Genomic DNA, 14,820 nt, shown 5'->3' on the forward strand with positions numbered 1-14,820 from the left:
TTCAGCTAGTTGCTTTTCGAATTCTTTCTTGGTCAGCCTTAGGTTTTTACTGTTGACTTGCCAGAGTTTATGCGCCTTTCTATTTTCTTCAGTAGGATTTGATTTCCAATTTTTAGAAGATGCCTTTTTGCCTCTAACCACATCTTTTTTTGGCATTTTTTTTTTGGCCTCTTACTGTTTTTGTTTAAATTTGGAGTATAAATTTAGTTTGAGCTTCTATTATGGTGCCTTTAAATATTCTCCATGCAGTTTGCAGGCTTTTCACCCACATGACTGTTCCTTTCAATTTCTGTTTAACTAGCTTCTCCATTTTTCTGTAGTTCCCATTTTTTAAATTAAACGCCACTGTGGTGGGTTTCTTTGGCATTTTTTACCCTACAAGGATGGTAAATTTAATTACATTAAGGTCACTATTACCATGCGGTTCAGCTATATTCACCTCTTGGACCAGATCCTGTGTGCCATTTAGTACGAAATCAAGAATCACCTTTCACCTTATGGGTTCCAAGACAAGCTGCTCGAAGAAGCAGTCATTTATTGTGTCCACAGATTTTATGTCTGCATCCCTTCCTGAGGTGACATATACCCAGTGTGAGGACAGTTGAAATACCCTATTTTTATTGCATTTTCTGCCTTTGTGGCCTCTCTGATCTCCCTGAGCATTTTATAATCACCGGTCTTGGAGGATACCTGGCCAATACAACCAGCCGGTAATTATTTCCATTGTTTTCTCCCTTCCCAGGTGGCCAGCACATGGTACTAAGTGCATGAGCCAGAGTAACTCCCTGAAAGGGTCAGGGTACCAGGAGTTGGGCCCGGATTTTGTGGTCTGGGGGTCACGCTGTACCAATCAGTATAGGCTCAACTCAAAGCATGATCATTGTCATGCCCCCTGTGAGTCAACTACCTCCCTGTTGACAGCTGCCAACTTTTCATATGCCTGGCACAAGGTGGGCTCTCCCTTCTGTTCCCTAATGAAATCTTTGTTCTGGGTCAGCCATTCCATACCCACAGGGTTCGTGAGTCCTGATGGTCTTTCAGGGGCTCCTCTGCCTGTTGTGAGGTCCCTTCCCCTGGATCTTCTCACACTTTTGCATCAGCCAGTTTTGTGGACCCTGCTCCTTCCACAGCATCAGAGTTATGGTCAACCCTAGATCTGGGTCTCTCTCCTGCACCTGCAAGACTTTGCTGAAGTACTTCCAGTCTTGTCCCAGGACCACAGGGTAGGCAAGAGAGACACCCTCCCGCCCCCTAGATGGAGAGTCTTAGTATGGCTCCCCACTATCTGCTGTATCTCCTTTGTTGGTTAAGGGTGCACGTCTTCCAGTGCACACTGTATGAAGATCCTGTTGGACAGCATCCTGTGGGACTTAACCAGCTTTTCCCGCACAAGGGTCTGTCTGCACCCAGAATCTGTTAGGCCAAGTGCCTCAATCCCATAGACCCTCACTGGGCCCATTATCTTGGCCAGCCCCTGTTTGCAAGCTTTAGGGGTGGCTGTCCAGGCCTGCCTGTAGCTACAATCCATAAAGGGGCAGTTATGTCGAAAGTAGCCGTGCTGCCCACATTCGAAGCAATTGCTCACTGGAAGGGCCACTGTCCGCCCTCCTCTGCTGCGGTTGCTCCAGTTGGAGGAGTCTTAGCTTCTGCGCTCCCTGGCTCCCCAGGCCTCTGTGTCTTGGGGCACTCTCATTCAGCCTCGTAGTCTCTGTCTCGAAAGGGACTTGGACCCCGCCCCAGCTGTGAGAGGGCAAGCAGGCCCTATGGAAAGGGTTGTCAACTTTCTAATTGCAGAAAACCGAACACCCCTGTCCCACCCCCTACCCTGCCCCTTCCCCAAGGCCCCACCCCTTATCCAAGGCCCTGCCCGCGGCTCGCTCCATCCCCCCTCCCTCCATCACTTGCTCTCTCCCACCCTCACTCACTTTCACAGGATTGGGGCAGGAGGTTGGGGTATGGACTCTGGCTGGGGGTGCAGGCTCTGGGGTGGGGCTGGGGATGAGGGGTTTGGGGTGCCGGAGAGGGCTTCAGGCTGGGGCAGAGGGTTGGGGTGCAGGGAGTATGGGCTTTGGGCTGGGATGCGGGCTCTGGGTGGGGCCAGAAATGAAGGGTTCAGGGTGCAGGAGAGGGCTCTGGGCAGAGGGCTGGGGTGTGAGGCAGGGAGGTGAGGACTCCAGCTGAGTGTCCAGGATCTGGGGTGGGGCCGGGGATGAGAGGCTTGGGGTGCAGGAGGGACCAAGGGGTTCAGAGTACAGGAGAGGGTGTGAGCTCTGGCTGGGGGTGTGGGTTCTGGGGTGGGGCCAGGGATGAGAGGTTTGGGGTGAAGGACAGGGCTCCAGGCTGGGGCAGGGGGATGGGGTGTGGGCCAGGAGCTGCCAGGGTCTCTTTTCGACCGGGCATTCCAGTCGAAAACCGGACGCCTGGCAACTCTATCTATGGACCCCACTAGGCTGACTCTTTAGCTACCGGAGCCCAGGTGGCTCTGTCCAGAACAGGGCTATTGCTTTTGTTAATACTCCACATTTCCTTTGTTTGTTTGTTTGTATGAAGAATAAACAGAGACCTCAGGAAAAGGCTACAAATAGAACTGAATGTGGCTGACCATCCCAGGCTGGTGATCAGGTCCACCAGCTTACAGTACTTATACACTGTAATCAAGTCAACTGTCTTCTTTTTTTATAAACTAAAAGATTCATCTCTTTAAATCTCTTATTGCAACACATTTTTCCAATGTTCAAATAATTTTTATGACTCTTCTCTGCATCCTGTCCAATTTATCTAATGCTTTGATGTCATATACCATTTTGTTTGTTTACATGAGTATATTTTTCTAGGCATCAGTTTTGCAACTAAAAAAATGATTTAGAGTGACAGAGTAACACTATAAATTACTTTATTGGTGATATGCAGTTTCAAAAAAATAACTGAACCACACTTAACAATAAATATTTCTTCACGATCTAACTGCACATAAACAGAACTTGTCATGCTATCTGAATTAGCACTACCTGGTAACTCCCAGTAATGTATACATCATTATAAAAAAATACAGGAGTAGAAAATTTGACTTTGGGAATTTCTCATTTTTGTGTACTTCATTTCTTATCCTTAGCATTACATTAATGTTAGCTTTGTCATTTGAATTGGGGAAAGGATATTTGTTGAAGGAGAATTAGCTTGTTTATTAAATATGATTATTAAGGTTGGTTGCCAATCTTTTATCAGAACTGATTTTCAATGGAAAACTGTTTTTTGACTAAACAATTTTTTTTGTGAAAAGTGTCTGCTCCCTGGTGAAATTATTGACTTTTCAATGAAAAACCAAATACCCCCAAAACCGAAAATTTTCAGCTGAAAAACACACACACACACACACACACACACACACACACACACACACACACCCCAACCAAGATTTGGAAATGCTACTGCAGTGGATTTATAGGAATTGTAATTCAAACTGCCTCAGGTCCATATACTCATCTGTGGGCTGGGTTCCCCAGGCAGATTACATTTCCCATGATGCACCACAGCTTCCCTAGTCCCTGAGCCACTGTGGAGCATCCTTAGAGTACCTGGCTAGAGTGCATGATGGGAAATGTAGTCTGGCTGGGGAGCCTGGCTCACATAGGGAAATGGGGGCTTGAGGTACTCAAAGTACAATTCCTATTAGGCCACACAATAGTCGTGCCAAAATCAATTTTTTGGTGTCAGACAAAAGTTTTCAACTTTTGTTCAAAGTTTTTGATTTTTCACAGGATACAAAACCCCAGACATTTTCTTATGATTATTTTATGTTGGAATCTAATTTAGCAAATGTAATTTTTGTTTTATTAATCCTAATGGAAGAAGTTTTTGAAAACAGAAGACAGGCTTGAGTTTCTAAAGACACCAATTTTCACCTCAAAATGAAAAGACTTTTAAACTCTGAAATTTACAAGCATTTCAACACTATTTACTTACATGTTTTCTGCTTATTGATTTTTAAAGCTTGAAGGTTAAACTCTATAAAAATGGAAGTTCAGGACTCACCAGCTGCTCCCAGAATGCTCTTGAAAACAGGGTGTGTTCTTCTGAGGAGTTCCATCATGCCTGAAAAACACAAAAAAAAACACCCAAAGCTTAGAATTCCATTAAAAAAGAAATCTGAATCATTATCCCTAGTACAGAGTGAGTTATTTCTGCTGTATATTAATGGATGTTCTTCTAATTTATCTACAGTACTATTCTGAAGTCGTATTGAGCAGCTGCTTTTGAAATTGCATAGTATGTACACTGCTGCAAATGGGTGGCATTACCACACTGCTGTGAAATACAACCTATATCCGCTGTGTGGATTCAAAACTCACCGTTTTCCATGGATTTGCTGTATTAGCAATTTCTCAATATGAAACAAACTTATTGAGCCCAAACCTTCTCCCCAGGCTTGGTTGTTATTGTGGCTACGTCTTTAGGGCTTCTCAACTCCAAACGGTTGTTTTCTTTTTCCAAGGGGGCTCACTTACATGAAGGGTGGTATTAGCAAGATATATATTCCACAGTGACTCAGCAGGAATCAACTGGCATCTCCTAGTCAAGTTCCAATACCCATCAACATTTTCAGTCAACAGAATAACTCTGTTACAGTTACAGTTACTTTGTGGTTGCTAGGCCTCAAAAGATGCTCTTATCAAATATGCAAACCCCCCCAGTATGAGGGAAATATGTTGTACATCCTAGATACAAAGCATCCTAGATACATCCTAACTGAGCAAATAAACAGTATGCCAATTTGAAGTACACTAATACCTGTTCAGTCACTGATACTTCATGACATTAAAATACATGCTCCCGCTTGTAAAATTGCCAATGAAAAAATGCACATGCATTTCCAAGTGGATGAATTAAAGTACCATATTCATTTGGCTAATTTGTTTGAACTGTTTTAGGATAGAGGCATTTACAATACATGAACTTGAAAATGTTAAATATTAATCTCTCTTATCAGCCTTCTCCAGGCATTGGCCGGTGCTTTGTTTTACTCCAGGAAAAATGCACAAGCATTAAGGGGCCTATTCCTTAAAGCAAATGATTTATGCAGCAAGGTCAGGCTTGCTTAAAATTTTTTGTTTAGCTACAACCCCATGCATTTTACATGAAATTCTCTAAAGAAAATGTGAATTGCAGTCATATGTGAATGCCTACAATGGTTATGTGGAATTATACCATGAGGAAATGTCCATGGAGAATTAAACGCACTGGTACTGGGAATTACTTTGATATCCAACATGGGCCCAAGCTACTCATCCCCGTGCTCCCTTCCCGCCCCGCCGCAAAAGCCAAACCATTAGAGTAGACGTGTAATATTTTTTAAAGGAAAGTTGAGACCCCTGGTCTTTGTTTGTACAGCACCTAGCACAACTGGGTTCTGGTCCATGACTGGGGCCCCTTGGAACTACCACAGTACAAATAATTAATTAATTAATAGGGCTACCACTACGATTTTGTCGTGGAGGTCATGGAAAACGTGACTTCCAGAGACCTCTGTGACTTGAGGCTGCAGTGCCTGGGAGCTGCAGGGTCCCCCGCCACCTGTGGTGGCTGGGAACTGTGAGGGCCCTGAGCACCCGGTCACAGTGGGCGGGGGGTGTGCCTCAGAGCTGCTGTGGGTGGTGGGGGGCCCCGGGAGCTCCCCGACGCCACAGGGGGTGGAGATGTACCGAGTTCGGAGCCATTGGCGGGGGGACAACCCTACAGTTCCGAGCTGGGGCGCCCTGGGGTGGTGTGGAGACACTGCAGCTCCCCATTTTGTCACGCATATTTTTAGTAAAAGTCATGGATAGGTCCCGGGCTTCCGTGAATTTTTCTTTATTGCCCGTGACCTGTCCGTGACTTCTACTAAAAATATGTCCGACAAATTCTTAGCCTTATTAATAAATAATAGTAATTATCTGATAACTTCAGGAGCCATGACATTTAGAAAGACACTAAAGATAGTGGCTTTTTCACAAGTGTCAAGATATTGGCTGGACTGTACCCGGTCTCTGGGGGACTGGAGATATATAGGATGACCATATGTCCTGTTTTGGCTGGGTCAGTCCTCTTTCCGCTCTCTCTCCCCCCACCCCCAGCAAACCAAAGCCATTCTCACAGGAAGGGAGGGGAGAACTGAAGAGCCCAGCAGGTCGGGGCACCTCCACTCCCTCCTCCTCTCCTATGCACAATGGGAACGGTGCCCCTGCTCCCCCCCCCACAATACTTAGCCTGGGAAGGGGCATAGAGGGGGTGAAGAGCATCTGGAGCTGCCCCCCGCAGCCTGGAAGGGAGAGAGTGAACCCTCCTGCAGTCTCCCAGGCCTGGGAGAGAGGGAGTGGAGAGCCCCAGGAGGAGCATAGGTGAGGCTGGGGGGTAGGGTAGGGGTAGGGTAGGGTTGCCAGGTGTCTGGTTTTTGAGTAGAACACCTGGTCAAAAAGGGACCCTGGCGGCTCCGGTCAGCACCACTGACCGGACCTTAAAAGACCGTTTGGCATGGGGCTGGCAGCAGGCTCCCTACCTGGCTCCGTGTGGCTCCCCAGAAACAGTGACCTGTCCCTCACCTCCTAGGCGGAGGGATGGCCATGGGGGCTCCATGCGCTGCCCCCACCCCAAGTGCCGGCTCCGCAGCTCCCATTGGCCGGGAACCATGGTCAATGGGAGCTGTGTGGGCAGTGCCTGCGGGTGGGGGCGATGTCTGCAGGCGGAGGCAGTGCGTAGAGCCGCCTGGCCATGCCTCCACCTAGAAGCCAAGGGACATGTCACCACGTGTGGGGAGCCGCCCGAGGTGAGTGCCACTTGGGGCCCGCTCCCTGCATCCCCTCCTGTGCTCCAACTCCCTGCCCCAGCCCGGTGAAAATGAGTGAATGAGTGAGGGTGGGGGAGAGAGAGTAACAGAGGGAGGGGGGAAATGGAGTGAATGCGGGCAGTGTCTTGGGAAGGAGCAGGGCAGGGCATGGGGCAAGGGTGTTCGGTTTTGCGCAATTAGAAAGTTGACAATCCTACAGGGGTGAGGGGAACTATTAGAGGGGACTAAACTGATGAAGGGTGGGGCTGTGGGCTGGGGTGAACTGATAGGGGAAGAGTTGTGGGGACTGATTTGGAGATTGGGGGCAGCATTAATTACTTGGCAGGGGACAGACAGATGTAAGGGTGAGAGCTCCTGCAGCAGGGGTGTGTGTGTCAAAATTGCTTACCAAATAAATGCGGGTGAGCGGGCAACACCAGTTCTCTCTCTCTCTTTCTCACACACACACACACACACACACACACACACACAATGGCAGGGGGAGTCCAAAAATCAAAAGACAGACCGAAAAACCACTGTATTACTTTAAAAAAAAAAATCTCATGATTTTTGGGGATCAGACTCATGATTTTTTGATCTCTTGAGGTTGACAGTACTGCCAACACCATGAGACTTGTGATAAAGTCATGAGAGTTGGCAGCACCGAAAAGAATTTCTGTTTGTAGCTAAGGTTAACTGAACCCAGCAGAGTTGGCAAATAGAATACATGCTGGAGAACACTAGTGGGAGTTTAGTCAAGGTAGTCTGGGAAGGACAAAGAGACAGTCCATATGGTGGGAGCTATTGCATTTTGGGGAATTTAATTAAATAAATAATCCATTTTAACCCTACTGACTGCTTGGGTATTTCAACCAAAATACAACACAGAATAAAAGGGGTGCATGCACAAATTCACCCAGGCATTGTATGACATCTCTGAGCATAGTCTGATGAGTGGAACTAGAGAAAGTGGGTCAGGTTTCAGGAGGGACCTAGTTTGGTGTATCACCCAGGGCCCAGGCACCGTTGGATGGAAGCTGTGTGCAGTCTGCCACCAGACACAGTCAGGCCTCTCAGCATCTGCCTACATGCTTACAGCTCTCTTTCCTCCAACTCTGCCTGCAGCGAAAATACCCTGGAGCCATTCAGTTGGCAAGAAAGGTAAGAATTTAAACCTTAGTTGCACTGGGTCTTGGATCAGATAAATATGTGAAACTAATAGATCCTGAGCAGTCTGACCCCAGATCAGCCAGCTGGCACGTGACTTAAAACAGGAGCTGTGCAACACTTTCAGTGGGAAAACCCACAACCCCCAAGGACTCATTTGCCTGTTTTCAGGACCATGCACAAACACCAACTGATTCCTCTACGTCTCAGACCTGTAAATGTTTCAGTTGAACTAGAGTTAATACTTTTCATTGGCTGGATAGATTATTATTTGTTGAGTGGCAGTTCTGCACAGTACACAGACAACACTTCTGCTTGCCTCCAAAGTATTTACAATCTAAAAAGACAAAACAACAGACAGTAATTCAAAGCACGATGTAACCAGAAAGTGGATGTTTCTTATCATGGTGCAGTATTTTGTGAATGTTGCACTGTAAAAAAACAAAAACAAGTTAGCCTAAGCAGTTCTTCAGGGGTGGGATGAACAGTGCTAGGCTTCATGAAAAATGTAGGGATTGGGGGAAATATATAGGTGTGTAACTTTGAAATATGAGTTTCACTAGTTCGTTTCAAGAGCAAAACGACACCCAGTGTATTTTAAGTACCATAATAAGTACTCTGGGTCCCTCACTAGTGTTCTTCAGGGATTAGAGTCTCCCATTTCATAAAATGTTTTTTACTTAATAGCTTACTTAGGGAGTTCTTAAATTCTGGCTCCCATGCCCTTCTCCAGCCTACTTCCTGGCATCTCCACAAGATGGTACTATGTAACATACCTCAGGAGATTGGGCGGGACAGCTCTGCTTACCCTTGCTGCTACTGATGTGTTTAGAAGCACTGAAGGAGGGTTTGTTTTGTTTTTCACCTCCAATAAAAATATCACTAGTGCCAGTCCCAACTTTGAAGAGAAAATATACTCTCCCAGCGCTCTGCCATGACCACAAGAGCCGCGGCAGTGCTTTAGCATTGCCAGTGTAGACTAGCCCTAAGTAAGGGAGGGCACGGCTACACTAGAGTTTACAGTAGCACAGCTGCGCTGCTGTAAGCTCTCCAGTGTTGCCACTCTAAGCCAAGGGGAGAGAGGTCTGCCATCGGTTTAACTAGTCTAGCCCCTGTGAGCGACAGAAGCTATGTTGGAAGGTCCATACTGGCACTTAGGTCGGCATAACCTATGTCGCTCAGGGAGGTGGTTTATTCACACCCCAGAGTGACATAAACTATGTCTACATTACAGCTTATATCCGCATAACTGAAGTATATTGCCTACTTTGGGTCTGAGCCAGTGCCCATTGAATTCAGTGGAAAGACATTCGCTGACTTTGATGGCCATTGGATTGAGCCCTTAATTCTTCATGAAAATCCTCTGTCTGTGTGTGTCTCCCTCTCTGTGAATTTATTTATTTTAAGGACAAAGTTTTCAATCCTGAAGACCCTAAATCCCCTGAGTAACCACTTTAACAACTTAATTTGCCAGCTCTTTGCAAATGGGCTGTGTGACAAAACAAAGACTTAAGATGAAAATGTCACTTTCAAACATTTTTAGTAATTTATTTGTCAGCTTATGACTCACGTGAAGGGATCACGTGGGTTCAGTGTAGAGCAAGCAATTAGCCAAGGCCTTAGCTTTGCCTGCTAAGTCATTTTCAGAAACAAATATCACGATTTCTCACTTAGATTTAATTATGTAAATGTCTTGGTTTGCCTTTATGAAAGCTCAGCACGCTTGCAAGGCAATTTAAATTTGACCTTTCTTGCAGTTGATCTTATGACAACTTTACCATTCTTGGTGTAGAATTTGCTTGTTATTGAGTTAAAATGCATTATAAATAAATAATTCTTCTAGAGTCAGCACTGTCCAATAATGGCCTCATCTGTCATTTCTTCGATCTAGCTCCGCAGCCCCTTTACATTCCTTCCATGGCATAAAAGAGCCATAACGTAGGTGAAAACAGCCCCTGGACAATATCCTTTGTTTAAAGGGGTTTCTCGGGCCCTGTCTAAACTGGTAAGGTTTTGTTGCTATAGCTATACTGGTACGGTTAAACTGACAACACTCTCTAGTGTGGATACAGTCTTCTTTTGAATGGCTTGGGTAGGTAGCAACGACTACAAATTTATATCTAGATTTGACAGTCAGCGCATTGCCGCGGCCACGAGCTGGTCAATGTCCTTCAGGCCCCTGGCGAAAGAACGAAGATATGTTGTGCTCCATCATTTGTGTCTGATGACCACAGTCGCATACAGGTGTTTGCCTCATTTTCCTTATAAAGAGGGTTTATCCACATCTCCCATGAGATGTCCTGATGTGATTCAGTCTGCACCAGGCTTTGTGACATTTATCAAAACCTGGTGGTTCCTTGGCAGGGTCAATGACGAGCTGTTTGTTTTGAGTGGTAAAAAAGTTCCATGTGATTCTCCATTGCGCCTCAGCATTGAAGTTGGGTGTAAGGGTCTTGATGTGGTTCCATAGAAGGTTGCGGGATTTTAATCTTGACTTTAGTAGGTTCTGCAGGTCATTGTGCAGTGGGAGTGTTTGCGTTGACATGGGTAAGAAAGCAAGATGCTCTAATCTGTGGAGACTGGATTTGTGATAGGTCTGGGAGCCAGTCAGCTGGAGTCGATTTGAGCATCTCCGACATTATGTGCATAGCATTATTAAGTTGAGTGTCAAGGAGTTTAGTGTGACTGCTGTGAGACCACACTGGTGCACAATATTGAGCTGCAGAATATACCAAGGCAATTGTTGCGGGTGTTCTTGAGGTTTTGTTGAAAGGTCAAACTCCAGTCCAGTGTAACGCCAAGATACTTTGGGTTAGCCTCATGGCTGATGCTCTCACCGCAGAACTGCACATCAGGTTTGGTATTAGCTATTTTATTGTTAGAATGGAAAGTGGTTACCATGTTTTTTTTCAGGTTAGGCCTAAGTTTCCGGCATTGGAAATAATCAGCAATTGTGTTAAGATCTCGGGTTAGGGTGCAGCTGATGGTATGAAGGCTTATATGTTGAATAGTTAGGGCAGTGTCATCTGCATACATGAATTTCTTTGACTCTGTCACTGGTATATCCATGGTGTATAGATTAAAAAGTACCAGGGCCAAGACGGAGCCCTGAGGGCTGCCCGAATTAAGAATTCTTGGTCTACTGATCTGGCCATTAAGGTGCACCTTAAAGTAGCGATCCCTGGTCATCACCGTCAAGAGGCGGATCGTTCACTGGCAGTGAATGACGCGGGAGATCTTGAGGAGGAGGCCCTGTCTTCAGATGGCGTAATATGCTGAGCACAGATCAACAAGGGCGATCCCTGTCTTCAACTTACATTGGAATCCTGCCTCAATGTGGCCGGTAAGTGAAGCTACTTGGTCACAGCAGTTCCTCTTTGAGCAAAATCCTGCCTGCTCCGCTGGGAGGATGTCTTTGATAGTATCGAATAGACACGGAGCAGTGCCCGTTCTATGAGCTTGCTGGTGGTTGAGAGGAGAGAGATGGGGTAGTAAGTGACTGCACCCTCTGGAGATTTCCCAGGCTTCAGTAGGGCAACCTTCACATGGTGCTTCTGTTAAGTGTTGGTGTCTTCGTACTCTGTGCTTTATGTAAATTCACTAACATACCAGTGTCATCAGTTGGCCACTGGATGTCATATTACCAACCTCCCAGTGAAAGTAGCAACGTGTGCCACACAGTGGTATCAGTACAAAGTGCTCATGCCAGTGTAGGTTGTGCTGGTCTATGTTAGTAAAAAGATCATACCCCTGACTGACATAGCTATGGTAATCAAAATTTTTAAGTGTAGTTCAGACCTCAGCCAGTGTTCAGCAGCGAGAACAGTTTTATGGCAACCTGTGTCACAGTCCCTGGCATAGGAGATGTAACTCTGCACTCAGGCTATTCTCAGCAGATTGTAAATGGAAACAGGAGTATAAGGCCATGTTTATACTAGGGGCTTGTCTACACTACAAATCCTTTGCAGGCATAGCTATACCAGCGTAGCTATGCTGGCAGAGCCCCCTACTGGAGATGCAGCATAAGCTGACAGGAGTAGTAGTATACCAATATTCCTAGCTGTTTTGACGAGGAGTGGGAAAAAAATCTCACCCCTATGCTGGCAAAACTCCTGGTGTGACACAATTATGCCAAAAGAAGAGTTCTTCTGCTGGTATAGCTAAACCACCTCTCTATTATCTCTGCTGTCAAGCAATCTTCTGTCAGCATAGTTGAGTGTACACTAGGGTTTTGCTGGCATAGCTGTGTTGGTTAGGGGTGCGATTTTTTTTCACATGTAGCTATGCTGGAAAAAACTTTGTAGTGTAGACTAAGGCTAGGAGTGTTTTGCTGGTATACAAATACCAGTATTCTATACTGGCACAGTGCTCCTAGTGTGGACGCAGCTATACCGGCAAAGTTGTGCTTTTGCTGGTTTAGCTTATGTTACTCCAGCCAAGCAAAACATAAAATATACCAGCAAAACTGCACTTTTATGGGTAACAGCTATGATAATCAGGGATCACACCTCTTCACATGCCTGACTGGCTGCGCTGGATAAAGTCTGTAGTGTAGACATGCCCTAAATTAGAGCAGCCTTGTGACTCCTCTAATTTATGCCTGGGGCCTAGTCAGCCCCCAGCTGCCCCAAGAATATGAGGAACACAAAGATGGCTTGAAGCCATCAAAGCTTCCCAGGGCCAAGTGCAGGAATGGAGCGCTGAGCATTGGGGCCCTTTGGGCATTCCCACTGAGATGGCAATTTTTAGTATGCGAGGAATGTAGAATCACAACTAAACATTTTTCATCTTTTCAGGTGACTTATTTTCAAGAATTTTTTAGTCTGCAGCTTATGCTGTGGAATCTCTTTTATGAACCTCCACAATTCCACGGAAGTGGGGCCACTGCTTTGCCTTGAGATTTCAAAAATCTTTCCCTGAAGATGGGATTTTTATAATGCCAGGAACGTTTTTTTACCTCTGTGATTATTTCAAATCCAGACTGGTAAAACTGTTGTTTGGGTCTTCTGAAAATCACACATGGTTTTGTACTGTGAATCAATCTAACAATGGTATTTGCCAGACTGAGCCTGCTTGAAGAGATAATGGCATTCAGATCATCCTTGACAGTGAAACCCATTTCAGAGATCTCTCCGTGAACATGGAAGCCATGAGCACAATGACATTTTCACCCAGAGATCTAATTGGGGATCAGATTCTGGTACACTTACTCATGCTGAATTTCATGACTAGCCTCACTGAAGTCAGGTGTTATTCAATATAAAGAGGAAGGGTATCAGAATTGGGTCCTGAATAATTATTCAATTGGCGACACCCATTGTTTCTTCATTTCCAGTTTTAAAGCTAGACAAGGAGAAAAGGCACAACAGGAAAGAGGGAGATTTTCAAAGGTGGTTCTGTCTATGTATGTATCTATCTTAAGTACTTATAAGTATGCCTTGCAACCTTAAACATGTTTATCCTCATAACTCCCTTGCGAGATAGAGAGGTGCTATTATTACCATTCTGCAAATGGGGAACTGAGGCACAAAGGGAGTAAGTCACTTGCCCAAGATCACACAGGAAGTCTGTGGCGGAGTGGGGAATTGAACACAGGGCTCCCGTAGCCCAGGTTGGTCCCTAACCATTGGACTATGCTTCCTTTCCTAAGTAGCCAACTCCCATTGAAAGTTAATGGGAATTGGGCACTTAAGATCCCCCTAAAAGGACAAGCCTGCTATGTGATCTGAATTACTACCCAGGCTCTGAACTGTATATATATATATATGTGTGTGTGTGTGTGTGTGTGTATTTTTATATATATATATATATATATATATATATATATATATATATATATATATATATATATATATATATATATATATATATATATATATATATATATATATATAAAGAGAGAGAGAGAGATTAAATTTAGCATTTATGTTTGTTTCTTTTTGCAGACCTGAGGATATTAGAGTTATTTTTGTTATTTCTAAAACTTTTGCTTATGGTGTGATGTTCTTGGGCATGCAGGACTTGAAATGCAACAGGAACACGGAGTAATTGTGAACTTATAAAAATTAGCTTTGTTTTCGTTACAGTGCAGGTGGTACAAATGATAGTAGCTTGTACTGTGGTGGTTCCTTTCAGTTGAGGCTATTAAAGATCTCTACAAATATTAAGTAATCTCCCAGTAACCTGGTAAAAATAATATTCCCATTGCAAATATGAGGAAACTGAAGCACAAAAAGGTTAAGTGACTTACCTAAAATCACAGAGCAATCTTGTGTCTAGGCTGGGAATAGAACACAGATGTTGTTACTGCAAGCCCTTAACCACGAGACCATGCTGCAAAATATAGACCAAGTTTTGACTTCTTACACCCCAGCAAGGTTAATGGAGTAACACCTGGAATAAGGAAAGCAGAATCAGGCTGTACATTATAAATCAAACCATTTCCAACATATGATAATGCCCCACTTACATAAAAGAATCAAACTGCATATAAAGGGCCTAATCTTGCATTCCCTATACACCCCAAACTAGCAGTTTCAACAGGAGTTTGCAGAATCAGACCCCCAAAATCACTCTGTGGGCTTGTATTGTGATGAGCGCCCAGGACATTAGTCTTACAGCCAAAGATGGTTTTGTTAAAAAGCAAGTGAGCACCTCAAAGCCAGAAATGGTATTTTTTGAGCATATCATTGCACAATTAGACAGAATACCGCTGAGTCCCTGTTTTTCCAGAGATTAAGAAAGCCCTTTATTTGCTTTGTTTTTTGGTCCACCACTGGAAACTGATAATAGGGGGCATATATCAGCTTCCTGAATGGATGACCAGATAAACTGACCTTTCGGTCATCAGACTC

General features: G+C 44.8%; 1 long non-coding RNA gene across 1 annotated transcript; it reads right to left on the reverse strand.

Annotated features, from left to right (window-relative positions):
* Window positions 1-1,411: 1,411 nt before the first annotated feature.
* Window positions 1,412-14,353, reverse strand: LOC128839588 (uncharacterized). The gene is made up of 3 exons (XR_008445482.1): window positions 14,217-14,353; window positions 4,033-4,092; window positions 1,412-1,761 (listed from the first exon to the last, which is right to left on the reverse strand). It is a non-coding gene; the product is annotated as an uncharacterized LOC128839588 (long non-coding RNA).
* Window positions 14,354-14,820: the final 467 nt, after the last annotated feature.

This window comes from Malaclemys terrapin, chromosome 6 (genome assembly GCF_027887155.1).
Source record: "Malaclemys terrapin pileata isolate rMalTer1 chromosome 6, rMalTer1.hap1, whole genome shotgun sequence".
Classification (NCBI taxonomy): domain Eukaryota; kingdom Metazoa; phylum Chordata; order Testudines; family Emydidae; genus Malaclemys; species Malaclemys terrapin.